At 53.3% G+C, this 17,542-nt stretch overlaps 1 protein-coding gene across 1 annotated transcript in view; it reads left to right on the forward strand.

Annotated features, from left to right (window-relative positions):
* Positions 1-17,542, forward strand: part of LOC309548215 (RING finger protein 17-like) — a gene marked incomplete at both ends in the record, with an annotated part of 197,925 nt that overhangs the window by 131,473 nt on the left and 48,910 nt on the right. The gene's annotated exons all lie outside the window — the stretch shown is intronic.

Below are 17,542 nucleotides of genomic sequence, written 5' to 3' on the forward strand. Positions count from 1 at the left end.
AAAACCTCCTTAGGTATGAACTATTACCGTACCTGGAAGGCCTATTTCGCCTGATGTGAGTCCAGGGGGTTTTCCCCTCGCTCGTACTCAGTGTCAAGAGTGTTGGCTTTCCTCCAGTCTGGGGTGAACCAGCGCCTGGCGCTAACCACGATTAAGGGCCAGGTGTCTGCACTGGCTATCCTTTTCCAACGCCCTGTGGCGTCTCATTCCTTGATTCCCACCTTCATTCAAGGTGTGCGACATTTGGCTCCTCCCAGGAAGGAGCCTTTACCTCCATGGTACTTGAACTTGGTTCTGTCCGAGTTACAGCATGCTCCCTTTGAAAACATTCGGGAGATATCGTTGCCTCTGCTGTCAAAAAAGGTCGCTTTTTTTAGTGGCGATCACTTCGGCTCGCAGAGTGTCGGAGCTGGCGGCGTTGTCTTGCCGCTCTAATTCACAAGGATAAGGAGGTTTTGCGACCACCCCCGTCCTTTCTTCCTAAGGTGATCTCTGAGTTCCACCTTAATGAGGACATTGTCCTGCCTTCGCTTTGTACGAAGCCCAAGCATCCTAAGGAGATTGCCTTGCATTCCTTGGATGTTGTCAGGGCAATCAGGGTTTACCTGTCGTCTACGGAATCCTTTTGTAAGACGGATTCCATTTTTGTCCTTCCTGAGGGATCTCGGAAGGGCATGGCTGCGTCTGCAGCAACAATTGCCAAATGGATCAGACAGACCATTGAGCAGGCTTATGCCTTGAAGGAACGGGTTCCACCCTTTCCTGTTAAGGCGCACTCTACCAGATCTTTGAGAGCGTCCTGGGCCTATTGGCATCGGGCCTCGTGGCCCAGGTGTGCAAGGCTGCGACTTGGTTGTCGGTGCACACTTTCTCAAAATTCTACAAAGTAGATGTTCTGGCATCAGCTGATGCTTCCTTTGGCCACAAGGTTCTCAGTGCGGCAGTGCCATGAAGGACCCTTGAGTTTTTTTCTGGGTCCCTGGCTGTTGGTATTTGCTTTCCTGGGCTGTTGCTCCTGTTGAGCATTGTTTTTTTCTGTTGCCCAGTAGGTTCTTTTACGGTGCATGTAAGATTCCTTTCTCTGATGTGGGTACTGCGTTGCCTTTTCTACGGTTGTGTCTCCCACCCCTCATGTCTATACGGCTTTGGGACATCCCAACAGTGATGACTTAAAGGAGGCGGCGACTGTCGGAGGACATAAGAGAAAACTGAATTTCTCTTACGTCCTCCGACAGTCGCCGCCCCTCCATATTGATCACAATGGGGTTATGACCTTTGCTCCGTAGGAGTAGCTAGGCAACAGAATATGTTAGTACAAAGGCTTTTAACATATCCCACCCCCAGGGGGTGGTCCCCTCAGCTCATAACCCTCCACTTCCTGTATCCAACTCAGTTTCAATATCTAGCTTGTCAGGAGTAGCTGGATGTTTCTATGCTGGGACACTTTGTCTCAGCCTTCTATCTTTTTTGATTTTATTTGAGTTTTTTCTCTCTTTCTTTATTTAGCTGTTATTTTTTACCAGCATTAGTTAGATCTTCTGATGAAGAGGATACTGCGGGCTGCGTCTCGGGCTGACTCCCCTGGTCGCAGGTTGTGGGTCAGTGGCTTCTCAGCCCGCCATCGAGCGTTCAGTCAGGTACCGCTCCTGAGTTTTCTGAACGACCCATCCCTGTTCCGTGCAGGGATGCTAGGGTGAGGTGGCTACCTCACTGGACGCTGTGCGGTTTCTCAACCCACCTTCTGCTGCGTCCTGGATGCGACTCTCCCTGTCTCATGTACAGCGGCTTGTTCGCCTGTGCGGGTCCCCCACGCCATGTAAGAGGTAAGTGTATCTATGTGGGGACCTGTCTGTCTGGGGGGTGTCAGTCTGGGACTGTGTTACCTTGCCCTGTGTTCACACTATTGATGTTTCCCTATCTCTCACACTGCATGCTGTGGGCTGCAAGGAGGGGGGGCTGTGCTGCACTCTGTGTCAGTCTGACTGTGTGAAAGGCTGTGTGCTGTGGGGCTTGATGCTATCATGCTTGGGGCACATTACAGCGCCGCTGCGGCGGTCCACCATGTTATTCATGACTTATGGTGTATTTTCAGTTCACCTTCATGAGGTGAGGGAGCGGCGGTTTCGGCGCCAAACGGCGCCATTTTGGCTGTGCTCGCTCCGGCCGCATGGTACACATGCATGGTGGCCATTTTCTTGTAGCCTCCATAGGCTTTCATAGAGCGCCCTGCATATCAGCATTTCCTTTCATCCAGGAGCACCGATCTAGGCAGCAGCAGCAGCGGTCTCTCCAGGTTTTTTCCCTCTATTCCCTGTATCCTTGCCTGAGTATACCTTCTCCCTGTGGGGGTCCCTGGTGTGAGTGTACTTGTGTGGTGGTGGGCTACGTTCGCAGCGCCTTATTTAAAGGGGCGGTCACCCATTTACTTGTACTCAATTTGGGGCATGGATTCTCAGGAAAGCAAATTTCCTGCCACATTGGTGGGAAGCCAGGGGACTGCTGCTTCCCCCCCAGGGGGGGATTTGGCTGCGATTGTGGCTAGCCTTGCGACTCAGGTGCAAATGCTGGTGGCTGCTCAATCCTCAAAAAGGCCCAGAGTTTCAATTTCCTCTGATTCAGAGGGTGATGGTGATGGGGCTGCTGTGGCTGGGGTCTCCTTGTCGGGGTCCCGTTCCTCCCTGGACCTTATAGGGTCAGAAATGGAGGCTGAGGTTGAAGGGGTTGATAATTCTCCCCCTGGCTCGTCTGAAGAGCTTGCACTCATGGATGATCTGGTTGCTTCTATCAAGCAAACACTGCGTTTACAGGATGAACAATGTCCTCCTGCTGCCTTGGCGACTTATGGGACGCAGAAAAGGCGCAAAGCATCGCAGGTGTTTCCTTGCACTGATGATTTTCAATGCGCTGTAAAAGAACAATGGCGTAATATACGCAAGCCTTTTGCTGTACCGAGTAGGTTTAAGCTACGCTATCCTTTTACGCCCGCTACTGATGAGCGTTGGTGTATCCCACCTCCGGTGGATCATGCGATAGCGGTTTTGAATAAGTCCACTGCGATTCCTGCTGAGGACACTCAGGTGTTCCGGGATGCCACGGACAAGCGGATGGAGTCCCTTGCCCGTCATACCTACACTATTATGGGTTCCACGTTGAAAGCCTTATTTGCTTCACTTATGGCGGCCCAGGCTGTCGCTAGCTGGACGCAGGTGCTTAGACGCGTCCTGGTGGCTGATTCTGCCCCCCAGGCGACTTTGGATATGGTGGATCAAATCCACCAGGGTGTCATGTATTTGTGTGATGCGGACCTGGATATGGTTCCGTTGGCTGCACGTGTACATAGTGTGGCGGTGTTGTCCCGCCGTCTGGTTTGGTTTCAGTGTTGGTCGGTGGACCAATCTTCACGTAAGACCTTGGCTAACTTGCCTTATGATGGTTCTCGCCTTTTTGGTGAATCCCTAGATATCTTAATTAAGGGGGTCACGGGTGGTAAGAGCACGCTCCTGCCCCAATCCCACAAGGCTAAGACGGCTCCTGGTAAGAGGAATGCTTCCTTTCGACCCCCTCAGGGGTCCTTTCGTGCCTTTCGGTCACACTATAGGGGCAAGCCGTCCAAGGGTCAAGGCTCCCACAAGAAGCCGTGGGCTGGTAAGCAAAAGTCCGGCCAGTCCGGTTCCGCGGCCCACAACAGTGCGGCCTGAGGGGGCGCTCTCACCCGGCTCAGGGGTGGGGGGGTGCTTGCTCGGTTTCCTTCGGCCATGGCTGTCCCGTGTTCGGGACAGGTGGGTTCAGGAAATCGTTCGATCTGGTTACAAGATCGAGTTTCTCTCTCGGCCGGAGAGCAGATTTTTTCCCTCAAATCTTCTACTGTCCCCGGAGCGTTTGCGGGATCTGCATCTAGCGGTACAGGACCTGAGGGCTCAGGGAGTGGTGGTCCCGGTACCTCATCGGGACAGATTTCGGGGGTTCTATTCCAATCTGTTCACCGTACCCAGGAAGGAGGGCAAGGTGCATCCGATTCTGGACTTGAAGGCGCTGAACCGCCTCGTGCGGGTGCGCAAGTTCCGCATGGAATCCTTGCGGTCGGTGGTGGCTGCCCTGATTCCGGGGGAGTTCATGGCTTCCATCGACTTGAAGGATGCGTATCTTCACATCCCGATTTTCGAGGGTCACCAGTTGAGGATCATTACCAATTTGTGGCGTTACCTTTTGGTCTCGGCTCCACGGGTGTTCACCAAAGTGTTGGCCCCGGTTCTGGCTTTGTTGAGAGCCCAGGGCATCTCGGTCCTGGGGTATCTGGACGACATTCTGGTTCGGTCTGCGACCAGCCAGGGTCTGGAGAAGGATCTGTCCGTTACGTTGCAGACTCTGCAGGAGTTTGGGTGGACGATCAATTTTCCAAAGTCAACGCTGTACCCATCGGTTCGTCTCCCTTACCTGGGAATGATTCTGGACTCTGTCCAGGCGAAGTTCTTCCTTCCGGACGACAAACTCAGGACTCTTCAGGAGGAAGTCAGGTCCCTCAGGGACGATCCGTCCTCGTCCATTCGGACGTGCATGCAGTGTCTGGGATTGATGGTGTCGGCCTTCGAGGCGATTCCCTTCACCCAGTTTCACACGCGGGGTCTCCAGGCGGAGATTCTGTCCAGGTGGGACGGGCGACCGCAATCTCTGGATCTTCAGATATCGTTGAGCCATCGGACCAGAAGGGATCTTCTGTGGTGGCTTCAGTCCCCGTCGGTGTCGGGGGGCAAATCTTTTCGTCCCTTCTCGTGGACGGTGATCACCACGGACGCCAGCCTGTTGGGCTGGGGTGGTGTTCTGGGCGTTCTGTCTGCCCAGGGTACTTGGTCGGAGGAAGAGTCCTCCCTTCCGATCAACATTCTGGAACTGCGAGCGATACGTCTCTGCCTTCGACGTTGGACGGACAGACTACAGGGCTGTCCGGTTTGAGTGCAGACGGACAATGCCACGGCGGTGGCTTACATCAATCACCAAGGGGGCACCAGGAGTGCCAGGGCGGCTCGAGAAGTGGCCGACATTCTGTCTTGGGCCGAGACGCACGTCCCGGCGATATCGGCAGTTCACATTCCAGGGGTGGAGAATTGGCAGGCGGATTTTCTGAGCCGTCAGTCCCTGGACCAGGGGGAATGGTCCCTCCATCCGGATGTTTTCCAGATGTTGTGCGCGAAGTGAGGTCTCCCGGAGGTGGACCTGTTCGCGTCTCGTCTGAACAACAAGGTATCACGGTTCGTGGCAAGGACGCGCGATCCTCGGGCAACTGCGTCGGACGCGTTGGTTGCCCCGTGGCATCAGTACCAACTGATGTATGCGTTTCCACCGATTCAATTGCTGTCCAGGTTCCTTCGCAGGTTGCACTTGGAACCAACCACGGTGATTCTGGTGGCACCGGACTGGCCTCATCGGTCCTGGTACGCAGACCTCGTAAATCTGGCGATCGACGCCCCGTGGCGTCTGCCTCTTCGAGAAGACCTCCTGTTTCGCAGGGGCCGATCTTCCATCCTGCTTTACAGTCGCTGGCTTTGACGGCCTGGCTGTTGAAACCGAGGTCCTGAAGTGCAGGGGTCTTTCCCCTGAGGTCATTCACACTTTGATCAATGCGAGGAAGTCTTCCTCGGGGAAGGTCTATTACCGTACTTGGAAGGCGTATTTTGCCTGGTGCGAGTCCAGGGGGTTCTCACCTCGCACTTACTCGGTGTCTAGGGTGTTGTCCTTCCTCCAAACGGGTGTTGACCAGCGTTTGGCGTTGGCTACGATCAAGGGTCAGGTGTCTGCGTTGGCCGTTCTCTTCCAACGTCCTGTGGCATCTAACTCTTTGGTTAGCACTTTTGTGCAGGGGGTACGACATCTGATCCCTCCTAGGAGGGACCCTCTACCCCCTTGGGACTTGAATCTAGTTCTGTCCGTGTTGCAGCGTGATCCTTTTGAAAGGATCAGGGAAATCTTGCTGTCTTTGTTGTCCAAGAAGGTCGCCTTTTTGGTGGCTATTTCCTCGGCTCGTAGAGTGTCGGAGCTGGCAGCCTTGTCCTGCAAGTCTCCGTATCTGATCGTGCACTTGGACAAGGTGGTCTTGCGACCTAATCCTTCTTTTCTTCCGAAGAGGGTTTCGGACTTTCACCTCAATGAGGACATTGTCTTGCCATCGCTTTGCGCGAAGCCGAAACATCCGAAAGAGGTGCAGCTGCACGCCTTGGATGTTGTCCGGGCGATCAGGGTTTACCTGGAATCGACTGAATCCTTTCGCAAATCGGATTCCTTGTTTGTTCTTCCGGAGGGTCCTCGGATGGGCATGGCGACGTCGGCTTCTACCATCGCCAAATGGATCAGACAGACCATTGAACAGGCCTATGCTTTGAAGGGGAGAGTTCCCCCTGTGCCTGTGAAGGCGCACTCTACCAGATCTCTGAGTACGTCTTGGGCCTGTCGTCATGGGGCCTCTGTGGCCCAGGTGTGTAAGGCGGCGACTTGGTCGACCGTGCACACTTTCACGAAATTCTACAAAGTAGATGTTCAGGCATCGGTGGATGCTTCCTTTGGCCGCAAGGTTCTTAGTGCGGCAGTTCCCTAGAGTCCTTGTTGCGGGCTCCTTGGCTGTTTGGGATTCTTTGTTTTTCCCTGGGTTCTTGCTCCTGTTGAGCAAGTGTTTTTTTCTCATGCCCGACTGGTTTCCTTCCTTTGGTAAGGTTCCTTTCTCTGATGGGAGACGGCGTTGCCTTAGGCGCGGCTGCTTTTTTCCCACCCCTCATGTTTGCACTGCTTTGGGACATCCCCATTGTGATGAATATGGAGGGGCGGCGACTGTCGGAGGACGTAAGAGAAAACGGAATTTTTGTAAAATCTTACCTGTAAAATTCCTTTCTCTGAGTCCTCCGACAGTCGCCGCCCCCGCCCCTCTTTTGGGGTTGTTGGTTATATACTCTACTGCTATTCCACTGAAACTGGTTGGATACAGGAAGTGGAGGGTTATGAGCTGAGGGGACCACCCCCTGGGGGTGGGATATGTTAAAAGCCTTTGTACTAACATATTCTGTTGCCTAGCTACTCCTACGGAGCAAAGGTCATAACCCCATTGTGATGAATATGGAGGGGCGGCGACTGTCGGAGGACTCAGAGAAAGGAATTTTACAGGTAAGATTTTACAAAAATTCAGTTTTTTGTAAAATCTTACCTGTAAAATTCCTTTCTCTGAGTCCTGCGACAGTCGCCGCCCCTGCCCCTCTTTTGGGGTTCTTTTTACCTACTGCTATGCTACCAAACTGAGTTGGGAGTGATCACTGCAGGGGGGTATTGACCAGATGGGACAGCCCCCAGGGGTGTGTATATGCAAATGCCTTTTGTTTTGACCTAAGTCTATATGCCTAGCTACTCCTGCGGAGCAGAGGACAATACCCAACAGTGATGACTTAGAGGAGGCGGCGACTGTCGGAGGACTCAGAGAAAGGAATTTTACAGGTAAGATTTTACAAAAATTCTGTTTTCTCTTACGTCCTCCGACAGTCGCCGCCTCTTCATATTCGTCACATATGGGGTATTAGACTTTGCTCCGAAGGAGTAGCTAGGCAACAGAATATGTTAACATTAAAGCTTTTAACATATCCCACCCTCAAGGGGTGGTCCCCTCAGTCAATACCCTCCTACTTCCTGCAACCATATCTCAGTTTTTATGTCTAGCTTTTAAGGAGTGGCTGGCTCTCTATGTGCTGGGGCTTTGTGCCCCAGACTCTTTCTTCTTTTTTGATTTTTTGTTTGAGTTTTCTCTCTACCTTTACTTAGCTGTTCTTTTTGTCAGCGTTAGTTCTTCGGATGAAGAGGATCATGCGGGCTGGGTCTCGGGCTGATCCCCCTGGTCGCAGGTCGTGGGTCAGTGGCTTCCCAGCCTGCCATCGAGCGTTCAGCCAGGTAACGCTCCTGGCACAGTGAACGACCCATCCCTGTTCGGTGCAGGGATGATTGGTGAGGTGGCTACCTCACTGGACGCTGTGCGGTTTCTTAACCCCCATTCTGTGCGTCTTGTATGCGACTCTCCCTGCCTCATGTGCAGCGGCTTGTTCGCCTGTGCGGGTCCCCCACGCCATTGTGAGGTAAGTGTATTTATGTGGGGACCTGTCTGTCTGGGGGGGTGTCAGTCTGGGACTGTGTAACCTGCCTCTATTCACACTGTTTGTCTCCCTATCTCTCGGCTGCATGCTGTGGGCTGCAGGGGGGGGGGGGGGGATCTGTGTGACACTGTGTGTGTCAGCCTTGTCAGTGTGAGAAGCTGTGTGCTGTGGGGCATGTTTTGTGGCATGTTTGGGCATTATACAGCGATCGCTGCGGCGATCTGACATGTTTTTTTATATACAGACATGTGTGCATTACTGTACTGTGGAGCGGCGGTTTCTGCGCCAAACGGCGCCATTTTGCCTACACTCGCTCCGGCCGCATGTTCTACATGTATGGCGGCCATTTTCTTGTAGCCTCCCATAGGCTTTCATAGAGCGCCCTGGCAGCATCACTTCCTCTTCTCCAGGAACACCGATCGAGGCAGCAGCAGCGGCGAGGGTCTCCTCAGGTTATATCCTTCCTATCCATTGCCTGTGTCAGTTTTATTGTCCCTGTGGGGGTCTCATTGTGCTTGTGTGTGGTGCGGTGGGCTGCGCTCGCCGCGCGTGTTAAAGGGGCAGTTAACCCTTTATTATCCGGCATTTGTTATAGGTGCAATGGATTCTCAGGAGGGCAAATTTCCTACCGCCTTGGTGGAAAGCCAGGGGACCGCTGTTTCCCCCCCAGGGGGGGATTTAGCCACTATTGTGGCTGGCCTTGCTGCTCAGGTGCAGATGCTGGTGGCTGCTCAATCTACTAAAAGACCCAGAGTTGCTCTGTCCTCTGATTCTGAGGGTGAAGGTGATGGGGCTGTTATGGCGGGGGCCTCCTTATCGGGGTCCCGCTCCTCCCTGGATCTAGTGGGGTCCGAGGTGGAGGCTGAAGTTGAAGGGGTTGATAATTCTCCCCCTGGCTCGCCTGAAGAGCTTGCAATCATGGATGAATTGATTGCTTCCATAAAACAAACGCTGCGTTTGCAGGATGAAGTGTGTCCCCCCGCTGCCTTGGCGGCTTATGGGACGCAGAGAAAACGCAGGACGCCGCAGGTTTTTCCCTGCAATGATGATTTTCAGCGCGCTGTTAAGGAACAATGGGGCAATCTGCGCAAACCTTTTGCTGTACCAAGTAGGTTCAAGCTGCGTTATCCTTTCTCGCCTTCCACTGATGAAAGGTGGTGTGTGCCACCCCCAGTGGATCACGCAATTGCGGTTTTAATCAAATCCACTGCGATTCCTGCAGAGGATTCCCCTGTGTTCCGTGATGCCACGGATAGGAGATTGGAGTCTCTTGCCCGTCATACTTATTCTGTTACGGGTTCTATGCTTAAGGCTCTGTTTGCCTCTCTCATGGCGGCCCAGGCGGTCGCAAGTTGGACGCAGATGCTTAGGCGCGTCCTAGTGGCCGATTCGGCCTCGCCGGCGACCCTGGATATGGTGGATCAAATCCACCAGGGTGTCATATATCTGTGTGATGCGGACTTGGACCTAGTCCCGTTGGCTGCACGTGTGCACAGCGTGGCGGTGTTGTCTCGCCGCCTGGTTTGGTTGACATGTTGGTCGGTGGACCAGTCTTCACGTAAGACCTTAGCCAATCTGCCTTATGATGGGTCTCGCCTTTTTGGGGAGTCCTTGGATGTGTTGATTAAGGGGATCACCGGAGGTAAGAGCACTCTCTTGCCCCATTTCCCCAAGGCTAAGGGGGCTTCTGGGAAGAAGCATGCTAATTTTCGGCCCCCTCAGGGGTCCTTTCGTGCCTTTCGGTCGCACTACAAGGGCAAACCGTTCAAAGGTCAAGGCTCTCAGAAGAAGCCCTGGTCTGGAAAACAGAAGTCCGGTCAATCCGGATCCGCTGCCCATAACAGTGCGGCCTGAAGGGGCGCCCTCACCCAGTTTTGGGGTGGGGGGACGCTTGCTCGGTTTTCTTCAGCCCTGGTTGGCCCGCGTACGGGACAGATGGGTTCAGAAGATCGTTCGATCTGGTTACAAGATCGAGTTTCTCTCTCGGCCGGAGAGCAGATTTTTTCCCTCAAATCTTCAACTGTCTCCAGAGCGTTTACGGGACCTGCACCTGGCGGTGCGGGACCTGAGGGCTCAGGGAGTGGTAGTTCCGGTGCCTCATTGGGACAGATTTCGGGGGTTTTATTCCAATCTGTTCACCGTGCCCAGAAAGGAGGGCAAGGTTCGTCCAATTCTGGACTTGAAGGCTCTGAACCGCTCTGTGCGGGTTCGCAAGTTCCGCATGGAATCCCTGCGGTAGGTGGTGGCTGCCCTGGTTCCAGGGGAATTCATGGCCTCCATCGATTTGAAGGATGCGTATCTTCACATCCCCATTTTCGAGGGTCACCAGAGGTACCTTCGATTTGCCATTGGAGGATCACTACCAGTTCGTGGCGTTGCCTTTTGGTCTCGCCTCGGCTCCGCGGGTCTTCACCAAGGTGCTTGCACCGGTTCTGGCATTATTGAGGGCCCAGGGCATTTCTGTCCTGGGGTATCTGGACGACATTCTGGTTCGGTCTGCGACCAGCCAGGGTCTGGAGAAGGACCTGTCTGTCACGATGCAAACTCTGCAGGAGTTTGGTTGGACGATAAATTTTCCAAAGTCGACACTGAGTCCGTCGGTTCGTCTTCCCTACCTGGGAGTGATTCTGGACTCGGTGCAGGCGAAGGTCTTCCTGCCGGAAGACAAAACTCAGAACTCTTCAGGAGGAAGGTCCCTCAGGGACGTTCCGCACTCGTCTCTGCGGACGTGCATGAGATGTCTGGGATTGATGGTCTCGGCCTTCGAGGCGATTCCCTTCGCCCAGTTTCACACGCGGGGTCTCCAAGCGGAGATCCTGTCCATGTGGGACGGGCGACCTCAATCTCTGGTTCTTCAAATCTCATTGAGTCATCGCACCAGAAGAGACCTTCTGTGGTGGCTCCAGTCCCCGATGGTGTCCGGGGGCAAGTCGTTTCGTCCTATCTCGTGTACGGTGATCACCACGGATGCCAGCCTGTCGGGCTGGGGTGGTGTTCTGGGCGTTCTGTCCGCCCAGGGAACTTGGTCGGAGGGGGAGTCTTCCTTTCCGATCAACATTCTGGAATTGCGTGCGATAAGTCTCTGTCTTCATCGCTGGACGGACCGGCTGCAGGGCTGCCCGGTTCGGGTGCAGACGGACAATGCCACGGCGGTGGCCTACATCAACCACCAAGGGGGCACCAGGAGTGCCCGAGCGGCTCGAGAAGTGGCCGACATTCTGTCTTGGGCCGAGACTCATGTCCCGGTGATAACGGCGGTTCACATTCCGGGGGTGGAGAACTGGCAGGCGGACTATCTGAGTCGCCAGACCCTGGATCTGGGGGAATGGTCTCTCCACCCGGCTGTCTTCCAGATGTTGTGCGTGAAGTGGGGTCTTCCAGATGTGGACCTGTTCGCGTCTCGTCTCAACAACAAGGTGAGAAGGTTCGTGGCAAGGACGCGCGACCCTCGGGCAGACGCGTCGGACGCGTTAGTGGCCCCGTGGCATCAGTACAGGCTGATGTACGCGTTTCCACCGATTCAGTTGCTGTCCAGGTTCCTTCGCAGGTTACACTCGGAACGCAGCACGGTGATTCTTGTGGCACCGGACTGGCCTCGCCGGTCCTGGTACACAGACCTCGTGAATCTGGCGGTCGACGCCCCGTGGCGTCTGCCTCTTCGAGACGATCTCCTGTCTCAAGGACCGATATACCATCCTGCTTTACAGTCACTGGCTTTGACGGCCTGGCTGTTGAGACCGAGGTCCTGAAGGAGAAGGGTCTCTCCCCAGAGGTCGTTCATACTTTGATCAACGCGAGGAAGTCTTCCTCGGTTAAGGTTTATTACCGTACTTGGAAGGCCTATTTTGCCTGGTGTGAGTCCAGGGGGTTTTCGCCCCGCACGTACTCGGTTTCCCGAGTGCTGTCCTTCCTTCAAACGGGTGTCGATCAGCGTTTGGCGCTGGCTACGATAAAGGGTCAGGTGTCTGCGCTGGCCGTTCTGTTTCAACGTCCCGTGGCTTCCAACTCCTTGGTTGGCACTTTTGTTCAGGGTGTGCGGCATCTGGTTCCTCCTAGGAGGGATCCTTTGCCCCCTTGGGACTTGAATCTCGTTCTGTCTGTGTTGCAACGTGCTCCTTTTGAACAGATCAGGGAGATCTCGTTGTCTATGTTGTCCAAAAAGGTCGCCTTTTTGGTGGCGATCACTTCGGCTCGCAGAGTGTCGGAGCTGGCAGCTTTGTCCTGCAAGTCTCCGTATCTGGTTATTCATTTGGATAAGGTGGTCTTGCGACCTAATCCTTCTTTTCTTCCGAAACGAGTTTCGGAATTCCATCTTAATGAGGATATTGTCTTGCCTTCGCTGTGCGCGAAGCCTAAACATCCACAGGAGATGAGATTACATTCTCTGGATGTTGTTCGGGCGGTAAGGGTTTACCTTAAATCGACTGAGTCTTTTCGAAAGACGGATTCCTTGTTTGTTCTTCCAGAGGGTCATCGGAAGGGCATGGCGGCGTCGGCCTCTACCATCGCAAAATGGATCAGGCAGATCATTGAACAGGCCTATGCTTTGCAGGGGAAGGTTCCCCCTGTGCCTGTGAAGGCGCACTCTACTAGATCTCTGAGTACGTCTTGGGCCTGTCGTCATGGGGCTTCTGTAGCCCAGGTGTGTAAGGCGGCGACTTGGTCGACCGTGCACACTTTCACAAAATTCTACAAAGTAGATGTTCAGGCATCTGCGGATGCTTCCTTTGGCCGCAAGGTTCTTAGTGCGGCGTTGCCCTAGGGTCCCTTGTGGGGACCACTGGCTGTTGGGATAAGTTTTTTATTCCCTGGTTATTTGTCTTTTCCTGGGTTGTTGCTCCTGTTGAGCACCTGTTTTTTCCTGTTGCCCAGCTGGGTTCCTTCCTTTGGTAAGGTTCCTTTCTTTGATGCGGAGACTGCGTTGCCTTTTCGGCGCGGATGCGTTTCCCACCCCTCATGTTTGCACTGCTTTGGGACGTCCCCATATGTGACGAATATGAAGAGGTGGCGACTGTCGGAGGACGTAAGAGAAAACGGAATTTTTGTAAAATCTTACCTGTAAAATTCCTTTCTCTGAGTCCTCCGACAGTCGCCGCCCCCGCCCCTCTTTTGGGGTTTGGTTGTATACTCTACTGCTATTCCACTAAAACTGAGATATGGTTGCAGGAAGTAGAAGGGTATTGACTGAGGGGACCACCCCTTGAGGGTGGGATATGTTAAAAGCTTTAATGTTAACATATTCTGTTGCCTAGCTACTCCTTCGGAGCAAAGTCTAATACCCCACATGTGACGAATATGAAGAGGCGGCGACTGTCGGAGGACTCAGAGAAAGGAATTTTACAGGTAAGATTTTACAAAAATTCCGTTTTTTTTTAGTATCCCCTGCAAAAAACATGGATTTTTAGTGATATACTCGCAAAGTGGAAATCCTGTCTAAAGCTATGCAAACCCCACCAGTTTCCTCCTTAAGAGCCCTGCTGGTGCAGCAGCCAATTGACCTGCAGGTGCTGCAGCCGATTGAGGAGTATAAAATCACTCCCACACACAGACAAACAGCTATTTGTTCAGATTAAAAAAATGTAAGAATCTGCAACAAAGTTTAACCACTTTCTGCCTGCGCCAGCTCACTCTGTGATCGTCCAGTCCTTAGGACTCGACTGATCACAGAAAAGGATACAGGGCCAATCCCAACAGCCCTTTACCACGTGATCAGCTGTCAGCCAGTGACAGCTTATCACAGAAATAGTCAGGAGCCAGTTATCGACTTTTTCTCTTGCGTCCACCGACGGACCTAGCTGCTGCTTTAAATCACAGACGGATGGGTAATAAGTCCCTCCCACTAGGAGTGACCAGGTAGAGCCAAAGGCTTTGACATGCCCAGGGGGGCGGGGTCCCTGGGTATTACCTCCTGGCCTCACCGTTGCATCTTCAGTTTTAGCTGCCTGGTCTTAGGGAGTGACCACGCAGCTCCCTGCTTGGACCTTTTGTCCTAGCTCTGTTTCAAACGTCTTAAAGGGAACCTTTTTTTATTTTATTCTTTGTTGCTGCTGACTCCAGTTCCTGTGGAATGCCGGCTGGGTTTCGAACTGTCTATATGAGAGCCTTACGGTCTCCCAGTTTGTGCCAGCAAGCGCTTGCAGACCGTAGCTCCGCGCTGGGTCTCCATAGCGACTATAGTCGCATGGACCGGGACTGGCCTGTGGGTGGCACACACCTGGCATGCCAGCGTCGCAGCATGCCTTTTGCCGACAGCGCCCTCACTGCGGTGCAGAGGCAGTCTGTCAGGATAGATGCCCACCCTCAGCAGCGTGGTCTGGTAAGTACAGTCCCTTGTCTGGTTAGCAAGGCTGGGCCGGACGTGGGCTCCTCCATAGGTGAGTAGGACCCTTGGGTACCCATACCACCTACCACCCTCCTCCACTATGAGGGGTCACCTGGGACCTTCCCTACCTACCCTGACCTCTCCCTACCCTGGGCTCCGGAACCCCTGGACACTTTTAGTGGGGAGTCCCCTATGCAAGTCGCCTCTGATGCTCCACTGAGTAGTGGGGGGGGAGGCCTCGGAGGGGGTACATGGCTGCGCCTCATACCGCTTCCTTGGGGGGGGGGGGGGGGGTTCCATCCGCCGGGATGACCGCCACCAGGGCCCCCAGGCCTGTTACTAGGGTAGGCCTCACTAGGCCCAAGGTCATTTGCTCACTGGCGCAAAGTCGCCATTTTGTCATGGCCTGCAGCCTTAACCTCCCTGGCGGTCTGATTATGTACCGATTTCTGTGCTAAAAGAGGTACATTCTTTTGCATGGAAATCTGTTTTACATTTTAAAACTCGCCTTCCCCTGTGATCCCTCGCCGTCCTCCCGCTGTGTGCTCGGCCAATGCCGGCACCTGTCTTCCGCTTTCCTTCCCTGTGAGCCTTTTCGACGCAGGTAGGTGAAACCGGCAGCAATTTAAAATATGTAAGTACACTAAATGACATGATACAAAGTTGTGATCCTAACGGATTACACTGTTACATGCCGTTTCACCACAGGATTGCACCTTGTGACTTTTCCAGTGCCCTGCCTGTGCTTTTTCCAGTTCTTTGTGCCTGGAAAATTAAGAACGACCATGGCGTCCAAAAAGCGTTCTTTTTGCGCAAAAGCACTTTTAGACTAACTGTAAAACAGCGACCGCAAAACTGAGTTACTTGAAGCACTGAGTGATAGCAATTCGTGGGAAAATTCGTCATCAGCAGTGATGCACACTCCTTCCTCACTTATCTAAGGGTAATTCTCCCTCGCATAAGCGAGGTCCTTCCTTTACAGCCCAGAAGCATCTTTTTCGTGCGACCGTGTCGCGGAAAAGGATCCAGGAAACAGTGTGTTAGTAAGCCGAATTCCTCTGCCCCCTGCACCTCCATGCAGATCCCTTCTGCCTGAAGGGGCGCCCCCACCCACTTCAGAGGTGGAGGGACGTCTCTGTTTCTTCCCGGATCCCTGGACCTCACTGTTGCATGACAGGTGGGTCCACGAGGTAATTTAGTCCGGGTACAAGATAGTTTTGTTCTCGTCCGACAGATTTTTTTCCCCCCCATCAATCTTCAGCTGTCCCCAGACCACCTTGCGGGTCTGCAGGAATTGATTCGGCATATGCTGTCACAAGGCGTGATTGTACCAGTTCCTCATCTGGAACGCTTTTGAGGGTTCTATTCAAACCTGTTTACCGTTCCACAAATTGCGTCCAATCTTGGACCTCAAAACTCTGCTGGCCTCGATCGATATCAAGATATCTCCATGTCCCTGTTTGCCAGGGTCTTCAACGATTCCTCTGTTTTGTGCAGGGAGATGACCATTTTCAATTTGCGGCGTTACCGTTGGTCTGGCCTCTGCTCCCAGGGTCTTCACCAAAGTGTTAGCCCCTATCCTGGCTCTGCTAAGACCGAGAGGAATAGCGATTCTGGGGTACCTGGATGATCTTCTTCCCTGAGCGGACTCGTCTGACATTGAAACGGGATTTAGAGGTGACCATTCACACTCTAAAGCAGTTTGGTTGTAATCTCAAGCTTCAGAAATCTTTCCTGGTTCCAACAACCAGACTGGAGTATCTAGGAATGATCCTAGACTCGGCTTCGGCAAAGGTATTTCTACTTCCTGTGAAGTTACAGAAGTTAAGGGGAAGCGATTCTGTCGCTGCTGGTTTGCAACCTAGTGTCAATGCAGGTCATCTATGAAGGTGCTGGGCCTGATGGTGTCCTCCTTCGAGGCCGTATCGTATGCTCAGGCCCACACAAGACTTTTGCAACAGGAATTGGAATTGGAGGCTCAGCTCTCCGAAACTTCTCCATGGAAAATCCTTCCAGTATTTTGGACAGTGGTGATGACCGATTCCAGTCTGACCGGGGGGGGGGGGGGGGGGGTGCTGGGCACCCTGAATGTTCAAGGGACCTGGACGTTGGAAGAGTCCAAGCTCCCGATCAACGTTCTGGAACTGAGAGCAATCAAGTTGAGCCTGTTCCACTGGACGGACAATCTCAAGGGGTGTTCTGTCCGAGTGCAGTCCGACAATGTCACGCCCGTGGCCTATGACAATTATCAAGGGGTCACCAGTACTGATCCTGCACTTGCCAGAGGACTACGTCCCAGCCCCATCCGCCGTGTAAATTCCCGGGGCAGACAATTGGCAGGCCGACTACCTGAGTCGCCAAACCATTGATCAGGTAAAGTCGTCACTGCATCCACTAGTGTTCCACCAGCTGTGTCTCCGGTGGGGGACCCCAGATGTGGACCTGTTAACCTCCAGACAAAACAGAAATGTTTCAAAGTTTGTGGCTTGGTCCAGAGATCCTCTGGCTGATGCAGTAGTCACCCTGGTGGCTCCCTAGAGCCGTTACGGGCTAATTTATGCTTTCCCTCCGCTGAAACTTTTATCTCGCCTGCTATGCAGGGTCGTGTTGTAGGGGATTCTGGTAATTCTGGTGGCTCCAGATTGCCCCTGGTGATCCTGGTATGCTGACGTGATTCGGCTGAAGGTCGCAGGTCCGTGGACACTTCCTCTGTGGAAAGATCTTCTGTCTCAGGGTCCGATCTTCCATTCTGATTTACAGTTGCTGGCTTTAACGGCTTAGCGGTTGAGAGCAAGGTGTTAAAGACAGGGGTCTGTCCGATTCTGTGATCCCTACCTTACTCAAGGCTAGGAAGTCCACTTCTCGGAAGATTTATCATCGTACGTGGAAAGCGTACATTGCTTGACCAACGTTTGGCGTTGGTCACTCTTTAAGTGTCAGATCTGGGCCTTGGCTGTGTACTTCCAACGCCCTTTGGCTACACACTCTTTGATTCGTACGTTTCTTCAGGGGGTTCGCCATTTGGCTCCCCTCAGGAGGTCTCAGTTACCTCCATGGGCCTTGAATTTTGGTCTATCGGTTTTTCAGAAATCTCCTTTCGAGA

This window comes from Pelophylax lessonae (assembly GCF_965119305.1).
Source record: "Pelophylax lessonae genome assembly, chromosome: 2".
Taxonomy (NCBI): domain Eukaryota; kingdom Metazoa; phylum Chordata; class Amphibia; order Anura; family Ranidae; genus Pelophylax; species Pelophylax lessonae.